At 41.4% G+C, this 14,616-nt stretch overlaps 1 protein-coding gene across 2 annotated transcripts in view; it reads right to left on the bottom strand.

Moving 5' to 3' along the window:
* Positions 1–6,881, bottom strand: part of NALCN (sodium leak channel, non-selective) — a 241,612-nt gene extending 234,731 nt beyond the window's left edge. For both annotated transcript variants that reach the window (XM_065628719.1, XM_065628725.1), the window contains exon 1: positions 6,734–6,881. The gene's annotated coding sequence lies outside the window, so the exon portion shown is untranslated. The remainder of the gene's footprint in view (positions 1–6,733) is intronic.
* Between the last annotated feature and the right edge of the window lie 7,735 nt (positions 6,882–14,616).

Below are 14,616 nucleotides of genomic sequence, written 5' to 3'. Positions count from 1 at the left end.
ATGTTCCTTTGGAAACTCTCAACTCAAAAGCTAATCAGTGAATTAACAAAATAATTTTATGTTTACCATTTCTGGTAATGGCTATGATAGCACTTCTAGTAAACTCTTAAGAAAATATATAACAATAAATAAAGGATCAATAAGTACAATCAATATTTGTGAGAAAAGGCTCAGGATATGAAACACTGACAAGCCACTACTGATTTTTTTTAATAAATGACACTCTAAGCAACAAGTTATGTCAATTTGAGAAAGAAAGTAGATAATTATCAACTGGCTGTTACTGGTTTTATGCTTTTCTCAGTATTGCTTATTTATAGATCTGATATGTAGGAAGATCAGCCATATCCTTCTAATGAAATTCCCATTTACACTTTTACCCAGTGTTTTGTTTGTTTGTTTTTTAAATTTATCTGCACACAGAAAATATAATGAACATAGATCTCCACAATGGATTCAGTTCACATGCTTAAATGTTATGACTAAAGAGATTAGAATTCTTATTTTTAAGAGGTGGCCTTGAATAAACAAATCACCATGTAGATAAATCCAATGGAAGGGAGGAAACATTTATGGATTATAAGAACCAGCTTGCTTACTTCTCTACTTGAAATGAGCAGAAATGCCCACAAAAAAATGCAGAATAAAGACCACAAGCCAGGAATCTTCTGGAAATGGTTTTTAGCAAGATTATTCCAAGTATAGCACAGTTGCTCTCAAGCTTTAATGCAATTTTTCCTGTTGTTCTCACTACTTCTATTTTTGCAGGGACCGCACAGGCTCTTACACGTGACTGTCACTGTACAGCAACGCAAAGCCCGGCGCAGCCTCAGGACTCCGTCGTGTGTGTAAAGAATTTTAACTCTTGGACTGCAATCTCTTTTGCACCCATTTCTGCAAGGGGGAATCAGCTGAAAGATGAAGAGGAGAGAGGGAGCTGAAAGATGAAGAGCGGGGAAGGAGTTGTGCACCAACTCCTTCCAGCATGTGACACCAAGCTGTGCTAATGGGGAGGCTGGAGCCTTCCCTACCCCTCACCACAAACGCACCCCTGCAGTTCTCACATCGATTCCAACACACATCATTAAGTCTTTCTTTGATCACAACCTGTTATTAACATGAAAGGCTTAATACATTCTCTAGGATATATTTGCAGCTCCAGAGTTTTTAAGAAATATTGCGTGCAGGGCAAAGACATGTTTTGAGACAGCAAAATATCATGGAGTTTTGGGGCTACATCCACTTCATATTTCTTTGGAGTATTTTCTTTAAAGTAGAAATGAAAATCCACAGTGCAGGTGTCAGCCTTCTCAGGGAGGAATGTAGTGTATTTGCTTTTAAATCTCTCCTCTATTTTTAGAAGCAAAGACAATTTAAAGGAAGAAAATGAAATAGATAACTGCCCCTTCAAATCTGTTTGATCAGCCTTTTCCCTCCCCCTCTCTCTCCCTGAATTTGCAGGTACGTTAAGCAACCACTACACTGTCTAAACCACTACCAATCACTAAATTTGCAGGTTCTGCTGAAATGAAAATATACTTTTACAATAGTGGTGAACTCAAGAGCCACTGTGCACTTGGGAAACAAAGTCTGAAGAATGTCTAATCCCAGTTTGTGATATCCACACTAATGACAAGACACTCCTGCTGATGGAAGTTCGCACTTCCTACAAAAATCAAATGACGAATTTTAAAAAGTAGCTGATCCTACACATCATCAAAAGCTGAGAAATCTGTGTCTCGTTTACAAAGCAAGCTCACTGTACACAGCATAATCAGCTCAAGAAATCTCTGTCACAAAGTCAGGAAAACGTGCTTATAAATGCTTTGGTAGACAAATAAGGCAGTTGAAAAATGACTTCATGGAAAAAAAATAGGAAAAAAAAGCAGATTTTCCTACATATGGCTTACGAAGAGAGTTTAAAAGTCAGACAAATCCTTGGAATCAGCAATGTCTGGCTTCCAACATATTTATTTCTCACTGTCTATTGACTTTGCCACCTGAGATCTTGTGAGCACTGCTCGAAGGTCCTCCCAGGACTGGCCACCTATAAGCACTCTCTTCAACACCAATTCTCTCTTCTCTGAAAACACCAACTTGCCTTCCAACTATTCCCAGAGCTGGGACACACAAAGTGGCAAATACACATAAAGACAGAACTCCAGTGGATACAATCACATGGCACATACCACTGTGGATGTTATTAACTCATAACTAGTTTCAAGGAAAAACTTATTTCAGTACTTTTTCTGTCTGTGTGTCATTCTTGTTGCATCTGATAAAATGTTCTTAAAGATCTCATCATTAGTTTGAACACGGCATGCTGCTAAGAGCGGACCAAACTTCAGTATTGTCACAATCAAACGGGATTCTTCACAAAGAAGGCATACTGAAGGAAATATCCTAAAAATCACTTACATTCACATTTTCGAATAATTTTGATACAAGTAGGAAAGAACAGCTCATGACATCTTGTACTTACTAACAGGACCCCAGACCAAAACCACCAGACTAGGGTTCATGGATTGATTAAGGTTTAACAATTGCTTAAGGCTGCCAATGTAAGAACATCTAGTCTGAAAACAGACAGGTGTCCAGACTTCGGCTCTTTGTTCCCAACACGTCTCCTGTGTCTTATCATCTGGTAAGGACAATGCTCACCCAATATTTATTTCTTAAACAGAAGTTCTTCCTCCAAGACCTACCAGAGCCAAAATAATTCAGACCTAGTCAGCAGACAGAACCAAACATAACATTGCATACAAAAGCAGATCTCACGTGAGTCAGATAAACAGCCCACTGCTACTACCACACAAGATCATATCATGAGTCTGTTTTACTAGTAGCCTTCTAACATCTGGAAGACACAATTCTGAAGAACCTACACATACACATGGTACTGTGATATAGCCAGAGAATGAACTTCACAATTTGGAACAAAATTGGTTTCTTTTTGACATTTTTGATTTAAGAAATTGCATTGAGTAAAAGATAAAAAAAACCTGAAGATGATATTTCAAGTGGCACTGTTAGACCACACCATGGCACGTTCTACCACACCCCTTTTTTTTACATATGAAGTAGAGATCAGGGTACTCAAAAGCTACTTCTCCAGTAAAAAGCAGGTACAGTCTCACATTTCACAGTTCCAGCCTCCCAAGTATCCCGAAAGGAGGGACACATCTGAGCATGAAGCAGCTACTTTCCTGCAAAAGTAACCAGCTTTTTGTTTCAGTGGAAACCAAAGCACCAGTGTGGTGAGAACCTTCAGTCTCCCTCCAACACGTTGGCTGTTAGCGTGACTGGAGAGCAGGGCAGCTTTCCAAGCCATACAATTTAAATTTACCCTTAGACATTACTCTTGTCAGAATGGGTGATAAAATGCTAAAATTTAATGATGGCCACTGAATGCACGATGATTATATGTACAGAATATACTGCTGGTAATATATTCCCTTTATGGATATCCAGCATGGTTTAACAGTCAGATTACTTCAAAAGTTCACTTCTACTGTGGGCCACCTACCCACCACTTGCTGCCCTAAGATTAGTCCACCACAATATGGTCTGTATGAAATTCCTTAAGAGCCCACAGCTGCCAAAGACAGGCAGCAATGTGCTTCGTAAGAATCATGCTGGAAAAAATACAAGAGCAGTGTTCTGAGATTTGCTTTTGCATTCTACTCATCTCCAGGTGGAAATCGTGTTGTAGCCCTTTGTGAAAGCAAGGGGGCAGATAGCAGCAGGTTATTCTTTAAGAGGATTCAGGGAGTAACCCGTCCTCTCTCTAAAACACCCCACATTCAGTAACCTGCTGTGAATCCTGCAGATCTATTCTTCAAGGTTTTAAAGAAAGGGTTGGGGGCACCCTTCCCAGAATGATGCAGGAGTGGAAAGGAGCTTCTCTGTAGGCAGACAGTTGGCAGTGTGCCTGTTTAAGCGATTATTTTAATGTTGCTGGGATTTTGTTGTACCACTAATTACAAGTTGGTGTGCTTAGATCCTTGTATACACACCCTTTCATAATTTAAATGGCAATACATTACAAATTAAAATAAACAGTGGTTATATTATCTTAGCATTGCTAAAATTTTTGCTAAAATAATTATTTAAGAAATTTGAACATTCTAGATCATCTTCCCTTCCCAAATTCTTCCCTTTCCATCATTTAAGGAATCACCAGTGAAACAGTTAACACCTACATGTTTTAAACTTGAAATCCTGAAAACAAAATTAGGACTCTTCCTTCTTATCCTTTTATTTTTCCTTTAAAACAAACACATCAACATGTGATACACATTCTCTTTGCTGCAGGGCAGTTCCTAGAAGTTGCAGCCACAGCCTTTGGTATTGTACTACCATCTTCATAAACACAATGATTGTAACAGTCCAGGAAGAAAAGGTCAGACTTGAAGGCTTTACTTTGGCAGAAAAATTAAATGGAGAACTGAGATCATAGAATTGTAAGTTAACTCAGGTTGGAAGGACCTCAGGAGGTCTCTGGTCCAATGTTCTCTTAAGCAGGGTCAACTCTGGTGTCAGACCTGGCTACTGTGGTTTACTCCAGTTACTCCAGTCTGGTCTTGAAAACCTCCAACGATGGAGACTGTACAATTTCTTTGTGCATCTTGTTCCACTTGCACCCTCACGATGCGGGGGGGTATGGGGAATAAAAAAGAGATGAAAACCAAAAATATCACATAAAATAAAGATAGGAAAAAGAAATCACCTAGTAGAACCAAGACAGTTTGCAACCACAGTCTAGGAGTGGTACCTCCCACAGCAAGACATTTATCAGGACTTAGCCAATACAGAAAACTTCAAATGAAATAAAAGAGGCTATGGAGGTAAAGAAGAGAGAAGAGGAAGAGGCTGAAAGGGAAATAAAATATGATTCTACTCATAATGCCCGTATCAGGCTTACTTTGCTCTTCATCTCCAAAAAGATTTCATGCTCAAAATCTACATGACATCTAAGTCCTTTTCCAACCATGGAAGTATCCTGTTAGTAACACAGTAAAAATAATTTGTGAATGCAACACCTCTGTTTTACTCATAAACACATCAAAAATCTTGTTTTCAGCTGCCTGAATTCCTAAATCCCTCAGGGGGGAACTCAAATCCCCAGAAGGCATTAACAGTTCTATCTCATCATGAGATACTCATGCCTTAAGAAGACATTCCTGTCTGTAAAAATCCAAAACTCCCCACCTATTCTAGAGCTTGGTCCAGTAGCCCATTACTCCCTACAACACAGCCTGATACTACTCATCTCCTGTGGAGAAGGTTTCAGACCTGAAACTGCTGTGACTCAAGACCTGGGTTTTGATCAATGCCACATAGGTCTACATAGTATTCATGGTGCCAGCAACGTCCAGAAGCTGCAAATAAGTAAAAACTGAATAACTGTCTTTCCAGGAGGTACATCTTAAATGGGAATGAACTGTGATGGACCAAACTTCAGATTAAAATAAAACAGATGTGCCAAACAAAAAGGCTATGGGTCTACATTTCTGAAACACAAATGACATGTTGACTGTTATGGCTTTAAAATTTCATTTTAAAACACAGTACTGAGCTCAAATGGTTAAACAAAATTTCCCCCCAACTGTTCCTACAAGTCCCCAAAGGTATATATGCATGAACTTGAAGAGAGCTAGAATCTTCTGGCAGCCAGAGGGATCAACTCAAAGAAATGTAATTTTTTTCTCCCTCCATTGATGTATTTTGTGATTTATGCAGCTAAACTTAGTTCATTGTTAATAAGTATTATTTGCCTGTTGGTCACTTAGAGGGCAGGTGGGATGTGGCTGCTGTGCAAGGAAATGAAAAGAGAGACAATTAAATGGAATAGGAAATTGAAGATGCTTAAGACAAAAACAAAAGACCCGAATAGTACTTAGTTAGTATTTTCTCACTGTGAATATTTCCCTTATGAGTGACTCAGAATGCAACAACAGGTAACTAACACCATATCACAGGTTAATTAAAAGCTGCGTCTGCATGCAAAGGCCACCAGAAATCTCCATCCTTCCGAGAAACGTGTGTCTGACGTTACCGGGAGTGCTAAGATGTCAACAACAACAAATGTTAAGCACCTCTCCCTCCACTACAATGAACAGCGTTGAGACCACTGATGCTGCCTGTTAGAGACTGACCTCGGGCCTTGGTACATTTCTTCCTCCAACCACCCCAAGCCCCGTGGCCGCCAACCAGGCAAACCCCGCCTCAGGGCAGCAGCCCCCCACAGCTCACCCCATGCACAACCTCCCCGTTAAATTACTACACCCCCGGCCTACGATAAACGAAGAGGCCTGCTCACCCCACGGCCCGGCCCTGCCCCAGCACACGCATCCCCCGCTGAGGGATGTGGCGGAGGGGCAGGCCGGGGCGAGCCGGGGCAGGCCGGCCGGCGGCGGGGGGCTCGGCCCTGCCGGTCCCGCCGGGAGCGGGACGCTCGCCCCCACCCCGCCGCCCGCCTGCCCCCGCCGGGCCCGGCAGCAGCACCCCCTCCCACCGCTGGGGACGGAGGGTTGCGGTGGGCGATGAGGAGGCCGCTACCGCCCCCGCTTCCCGCCCCCCGGAGGCGGCCAGCTCTCTCTCCGCGCCCGGCCGCCCCGGGGAGGGAGCCACGCCGGCCGCCGGCGATCGAGGGGCCGGGGAGGAGCCGCGGCCCGCGGCGTTACCGAGCCGAGCGCCGCGCAGCGAGGCGCGCCCGCCGCTTCCGACCTACCGCCAGCATCTCCCTTCATGGCGCGGTCGGGAGGGGCCGGTGGCGGCCCCCGCGGGTGTGTGAGGTGTTAGGGTTGTGTGCCCGCCTCGGACGCCGTCCTCCCCGCGGCGGATCGGGGCGGCGGGGCCCGCCCGGCAGCGGCGGCCGCCCTCGGTCTCTCGGCAACGGCGGCCGCGGCGGGGGGGGACACGCACCGGGCGGGGCGGCTGCGGGCCGGGGCGGGGAGCAGGTGAGGAGGAGACGGGACCGGCCGCTCCACGCAGGTTAAACAAAAATGAAAATAACCACCACCCTCGACTTGCTCAGGCCTCCCGGTTAAGAAGAACTATGGCTTAGCGGCTCGGGTGGCAGGGGGTGAGCCCACGGGGGTGGCGTTCCCGTCACGCCAAACACTCCCACAGCGACATGGAAATGTTTTCGCTGGGCCCCAAAACACGCGAATTGTGAGCAAAATGGGTAGGAGCCCACCGGGTGTTACCCCTTCCGAGGCCGGGCAGGCACTGGCCGTGAAGAAGCTGCTGCTTGGAGCAGCCGTGTCACTTAAACATGTCTTTTTGCAGTAATTTGGGAGGGTTTTGGTTTGGGTCGGGGTTTAGTGGGAGGATTTTTTAATTGTTTTTTGTTGGTGATGGGTTTTTTTTTGTTTGGTTGGTTAGTTCATGTTTGGTTTTGTTTGTTTGTTTGTTTTGTGGTTTGTTTGCTTTTTGTTTGTTTTTTGTTTGTTTGGGGGTTTTTTATGATGGTCTTCAAGTACTACCATAGTTATCTTATTTTGGTAAGAAATCGCGTTTGTGCATCTCAAAGCTTTTTCAGTACTCGTGTGCTTCTTTGCCGCTGTAGAGCATTTACTTCACTGGTAGCATCCGCTGGGCAGTCCAGTTTATTTTCACATTCCTGAAGAGCCACATAAAGGCTCAGCCTTGAGCTCCACAGTGAAATAAATCCATCAAATAGCATCACCTGTTGCAAAGAGATAACATAAATATATGGATAGATAAATAAATAAATAGATGAAAAACTGTTTCTATAAATGAAGTTGCCATGTTCCAATCGGTATACTTATCTTCTTGGGCAAAAAGGGTACATTTCTGTAAATTATAATTTGTATTTAAATGAAACCAGTTGACATGAAGTAATGTGAGGCCATAGCCTTCTGGAGCTTGTAAAATTAGCAAAATTTAAATATGTAATCCTGCAAGAGCAGTTGGTGCTACGATGGCATTAAAGACATGGAATAGGATTTAAAAAACAAAACCCTTGGCAAAATACCCCAGAAAGCAGAAGGAAAGTGTATGGCATAAATTGCATTAGGTTCCTTTAGATTATATCTATTTGATGCTTATGATAAAAAATAATAAGCCAGTTAGGGAGCTGGCCTCAGGATTATGGATGTGGTCCTGCCAGCACTTATGTATGAGCATTACCAGCATTAGCAATTCCAGTAAATCTAAGCACCTAATTTTAGTGTTTGCAGGACTAGTGTCTGATAGCAAACAGCTAGCTGATCTCTCATGAAAAACAAACAAACAAACAAATGGGAAACCAAATCAATTTCAGAATAAATATGCTTACAAATAATACTCTTCACATTTTGTCTTTTTCCTCCCCAGTTATAATTTATTACTTGGATAAGTTGCTAGCCAGCATTATGCTGTTGGTGATAGCATCTCTGAAATGAAAACTAACAGTTGCAAACAGCGAACATTGCAGCTATATCGAAGCTAAAGAAATCAGCATTTGTCAGCAGATGAGACTTTGTGCAACAGTTTTTCTATGGATACACTGGCCTAGAAAAAATAATTCTTGATAGAACAGTTCAGGTTGGAAGGGAGTTTGGGTGGCCATCTGGTCTGACCGATCTGCCAAAACCAGGCTCAGCTACGGGATCACACCAGCTTACTGAGGGCTTTATCCAGTTGGGTCTTGAAAACTTTCCAAGACAGAGACTGCAGAGCCCTCCTGGGCAACCTGTGAAAGTGCTTGACTGTCCTCCTGGTGAAGGATTTCTTCCTGACACACAGCTGGACCCTCTCTCATCTGCTGTCTCTCCTTCTCCTGCCGCGCTGGGAAGAGCCCAGCTCCATCCTCTTGACAGCTTCCTTACAGACCCTGGCAGGCCACTCTTAGGTGCCCCCAAAGCCATCCTTTCTCCAGGCTGAGCAAGCCCAGCTCCTGCAGCCTCTCCTGATGGAGCACGTGCTTCAGCCTCAACCACCGCAGTGGCCTGCCACTGAACTCACATATTCATGTCTTTTATGTTCTGGAGAGGGGCTCAAAATTCAATGCAGTATTTTAAATACCGTTTAATGAGCGCCAAATAAAAGGGGATTAATTTCCTTACATGTGGTTTGTATTACAGAATTCATATTTTCATATGTGTTTCAAGCTTCTGCTTTTACCTGCTATCATATTTGGTAACACGTTGTTAAGTTTTGCCCTACCTGGCCATACTGAGCCTCTGTGAACTGCAGGCCACTCAAGGGGACCCACACTTTTAGCAGCAGGTTGGATTCTCTTGGACAGCCTGTCCATAAGCACCACTTGCATCAGATGATGCTAATGCTGGAAGAAGACTTTAGGCCTTGATGCCTTGATGTACCTGCACATGTGGAAAAGAAAAACAGTAGTGCCTTTCACTTAAATAATTGTGCAGACAGTGAAAGTCTGCTGTTTGCAAGAAAAAGCCCTTTCCTGCCTTGCTATTGCACCACAAATTTACTTTCATGTCTGTCATGGGAAAAGCAATTATGAACATTTTAAAACTTAAACGGCATATATCAGGTATGTAACGATAAAATGGAAAAGTTAAATATTTACAAAATTGCTGATATAATTTTGAAAAAGAGTCTCGTTCATTTAAAGTCCATGCTGATGTTCGATATTTAGGGCTGAAGTTTGTTTTTATTCTGCTATAGAAAATTCCCACTGACCTAAAGAGCAAGCTGTAAACACACAGATAAGGACTGAATTTGGGAGTTAAGATGCTACTTCATGGTCATGTAATATAAGTCAAAAGGAAAGATATGTCTTAGTAAAGATTTACCTCTCGTCTATAAATCTAGAACAGATAAAGGAATTTCCTTATTCGATCTGCAAACTTCAACACATGGTGGAAACTGGCCATGGGGATTTAAAAGGAAATTTTGGAAAATTCCAGAAGACCGATATTGAGAATTCAAGGGGAGAATTTTCAGCCTTACCTGTCACTTTAATTTCTGTAACATAATCTGCAAACACAGTCAGATCTTCCTATATAAAAGGCAATTTACAAACCAAAGTTTCCTAGACCAGCTTACTCAGTAAGCCCTGGAGAAAAATGGGGAAGGCAAAAGAGTTCTTTAGTTTTGCATGTTTTGTTGCAGAATTTGGATAATTAATGTGAAGGGTTTCTAGAGTGTGCCAAACAGGCAAGTAATGAACATCCTCATCTTCCCCATTTTCAGTGAGGAAGAACAAGAGTTAAGAAGGGAAAGCAATTTGTATTGGGGACCAACAATTCCATCTTATTAAATCCAATTGCTACTCTCTCATTTGCTGACGTCTGTATAAATACATGTTTTCACAGCAATACATGTATTTTAATTATCCTACTGTGACTGAAAGGAAGTAAAGCCACTTTAGAAATAGTGAAATTATGGGCTTTTATTTCTCAATTTATTTGAGCTTTATTTGTAGCTCTCTTGTCCTTACTTTCCATAACGGTCTGTTGAGGAGCTGAAGAGTAAGGCACACAAATTATAAAAACATCCCAAGGAGCTGAGGTTATTGGAAATGCCATTGTTAGAATTTGATTTACCACTTAGGAAGGAATTCACTGCTTGATCAGATTTCAGATATTCCATGATGAGTGAAAGAATTCATGAAATATTCATTTTGAAACGATGCTTGAGCTTTTAAAAAAGGTCACAAAATGTCATTTAGAAATTCAGAATTAAACTTCAGACCCAAAGGAAGATTTAATCATTTAGGCATAGGATACAAGTCAAAAGCTGCTCTATTCCTGCTTTGTTGCTTAGTAGCTCCAGGGCATCCGAAGTCCTTAGTCATCTTAATGGTGGTTACCACAAAGTTCTCCTGTAGTCTGAGGTTCTGCTCTGCACATGCCGAGCAGCACCCTGGTCTTACCAGGGCTCTGTGTGGTTCAAACCAGTCCAGCAGCCTGGATTTCTTCTGTCCATCTGCTCCATGTGGCCATGACCGAGAGTTGGTCTCGCTCTGCAGCATGTGACCCTAACAGAAATGACCATGGAGCAACATCAGACTAATGACTGCAGGAAAAGGTTGGTTGATGTTCACAAGTAATTTGGATTTCAAAATTTCAAACCTTGAGGAGGGTCCTAAGTCTACAGCTAACTATGTATATGTTTGGTTTCCTTTTGAAAAGTGCCATGTACTCTTGCTTTTGAAAAGCACTCAGAAGAGGGCAATAATGGTGTTCCCTCTGCCCTTCCTTTTTCTTAATTTCTGTCTCTCCTTCATTTTTGGTTTAATAACAAGCAACGGGACCCAGTGCAAGACAGGGCATTGAAACCATAAGAGAATAGTTGCTGTTTTCCTGGAGAATCTGGTGTGCATATGTTCAACTCAGGCACTAAACCTGAGTTACTGCAGTTCTGCCTCTAAGAAGTCAGCAGTATCTATTTTTTAATTTACCATCCCTAGAAATTACTCTTCAATCAAAAAGATGAGAATGATCTTTCATTGTAACTCGTTCAGGTAGCTAATCAAAATAAATACAGAAATCACAAACATTCTTTATTGTATTTGCCACTATTTTAGATTTTTCAGGATTCCCAGCAGCAAGGAACGTTGTCCCTTTGAGAAATAAGGCACAGTTTGACCACAGAGTGAGAATTTATGTTGGAACATGACATGCCCATTTATTTCCTTTCTTGGCCTCATCCCCAGTTATCAAGTAGGATAACTAGAACTTCAGCGATGCTGTTAGCTTGGATTACACCAGACTTTGACTGACTTTCTGAAATAAGTGCTAAACAGTTAAGAATGCAGTAGTATGTTTTTTAAAACATACTATTATCGCTGGCATTCTGAGCTGTCTTGCAAGCTCATACTTAGAAATCTCATGCTACCTTCAGGCTGCTGTAAAAGCAGGGTATTATTGCTGGTTTGGGGAATTAACTTGTAAACATTAAACAAACAAAAGACTTACCTACTATTTAAAGTTTCAACTGGGACCTGAAAGTGTAAGCTAAGGTTTTGCACTAGAGTATAACACAATATCAACTTGATTAATGTTAGCCTATGAACTGTTTGGTTAGCTTATATTCACCACTGTTCAGGCCAGCTACATTCAGGCCAGCTCAGCTTTAATCTTGTTCTAACCTTGATCCTATAACTCCCAAAGCTATATCTATTCCCTGTGTGATACCATCAGCTGTCCCAGATTCCATGTCATGTCAGCAAAACGAACATAAGATTTTCTGTACCACACAGCTCTGGCATACTCTGCCTCTCGCTCTCTTCCAAGCCTGCCATCAGCTGGCACAGCAATGACTCTCAGCGGCTGCATGCCCTTCTGAACTGTCTAATTTAGACAGATTTTGGTTAACTCCATCATGGGTGTTGAAGTGATTTGTCATAGGTCCTTGCAGCCGTCTCATGTAGTGATTGTGTATCCTTGACAGAAGTGATGAAGAATGACTGGGAGCTTCCAACTCTCCTCATTCCACGTTTTCTGGAGAAGTAATAATTTGTGTGATACGTGGGATTTTCAACTTCTGGTTAATTTTAGAAAACTGGTATGTAAGTGAATGCCTCTGCAATGTTTCCACAGATGTGAATCCACGGTGTTACTAAAATGGCTTCCATGGAAACCCAGGAAGATTCTTTGACAAATTTTGGTGGTCTCCAGTTATTTTTCGAGCTTAGACTGTTTACTGGATGTGCATTTTTGCTTTTTTTTGTTAAAATGAGAACCCTTAAAAGTAGCATGGAATGTGGTTTGCAAACCTAATGGCTTTGTTTAAGTGATGGCAAAATTAAGCTGGCCACTAAGAGACTATAATAAGGGAGTAGGCAGAGTCCATCTGCCTCCCCACACCAAATCAAATGTTGTCCAGTAGCACAGTATGTCATCAGAGTCATAGAATTATGGAATATTTAAGGTTGGAAGGGATCTCTTGAGGTTGTCTAGTCCAACATGTCTGCTGCATCTTTACTTGAAGATATTTCTTGTGTGACAAATATTATTTAAACCCGTTGACTACTTTTCAAAGGGCTATTCAGCATTAGCAGTATGTTCCAGCTCCTCCTCATCAGCATTGTGTTGACTTTCTCTTCTCTACCTTTACTCTGCAGGTGGTGACATTACAATGTATAATGCGTACATCTACCAAGCAGCTACACATCTGAAGCCTTAGTCTGAAACTCCAGTATGTAGGAAAAGTAGCATTTCACAAGTGCTCTACTTTGTGTGGGTGTATGTTACCCAGGAGAGAATAAAGTTCCTTAAGATCACGTACAGGAGAGGCTGAAAGGAAGGGAGCAGTCCTCAAGCCAGCATGTCAAGTTCTCATTTAGAAAGAGACTGGCTCCTTATAAATTGAATGTACAGTCTACATATATACATATATATATATGTACATGTGTGCATACAAACATTCTAGGCTTAAACGGTTGAATAACGAATCTGAGGAAAGGTTAAAATCCAGTAAGGGATCACTAAGATATTGCATTAGAGGCACATACACATGAAAACAACGACTGAACTTAGGCTCTGGGTGCACATTTTAAATACTCCATCCTCAAACTGCATAACTGCACCTCCTTCGAATTTAAAAGGTCCACAATGTGTATTACTTAAAATTTTGACAGGTGTAAATAAATAAAAAAATCAGAGAGTGAAAAGGTCAGCATATCGTGATGGATGTCGTCTTCTTGTACATTTGAAGTTATTTTATAGTTTGCAGGCTGCTTGAAGGTCTCATGAATATCTATCAGCACCAGTCTGCACAGGGACAAACAAGGAAGATGAACAGATGGCAACATTTAAGTTTTGGATTAAAGATAAATTTAGTGCCAAAAGAGAATTACTATTGTTTAAAATGCAAAGCTTTCTATTTATTCTTCTCTGACTCCAGGCTTCTGGCAGTACAATTTCTGATGATTATATTGTTATTAAAAGTGCTCCCTTTTTGAATCTAAGGGGTTTTAATTTTTTTTTGTAGCACTACAAATAAATTTGAAAAACTATCACACAGATAGACTACACAGTGCTGCATTAAGCATGGACTTCGAAGTTCTAGGACTGTCAGAAATAAAGCCCTACCAGTTTTACTTACCTTTTCACTGGTTCCATCAAAGCCAAATGCTTGAGGTTTGCACAACTGTACACACTCACAAGACTGAAGCCAAGAGATGACTCTTAATACAGGATTTTTACCAGCTACATTGCATGAGAAAATTCTGTAACATATTTGCAAAACTGTGAAAAATTAGTATATGATATGCAACAGCTATATATGGGGCTTTTAGATTTTTTTTCATCCTAATTCTACTTGCTCATGTTTTAGGGCAAAATTGTGCGTCATATAGAGGATAGTACATTATATGTAGAAAGCAAAGTTTTACACTTCATAACTTCAAGATAGCATATTAAAATAAGATGAAAGTCTTACGTTTTAATAGTCCTTTGGAATCACATTTGAATAAGAAGTATACTTACAAATACTCTAGAACAGGTTTTGTCTGATCTCTTCTTTCATGTTTCAATGAAACTTTTTGTTTCAACTGAAGGGGTACTTGACTAAAAGCTGGATTTTACTGGCCCCAAGCTGGACTTTAAAGGTTCTTTTGGCATCTGCAAGACCAGCAGACCAGATGCTTTATTTTTTTTTTTTTTTTGGGAAGATCACTAGCAGAAC

This window comes from Caloenas nicobarica, chromosome 1, assembly GCF_036013445.1.
Source record: "Caloenas nicobarica isolate bCalNic1 chromosome 1, bCalNic1.hap1, whole genome shotgun sequence".
Classification (NCBI taxonomy): domain Eukaryota; kingdom Metazoa; phylum Chordata; class Aves; order Columbiformes; family Columbidae; genus Caloenas; species Caloenas nicobarica.
This window is presented reverse-complemented; position numbering and strand designations above follow the sequence as displayed.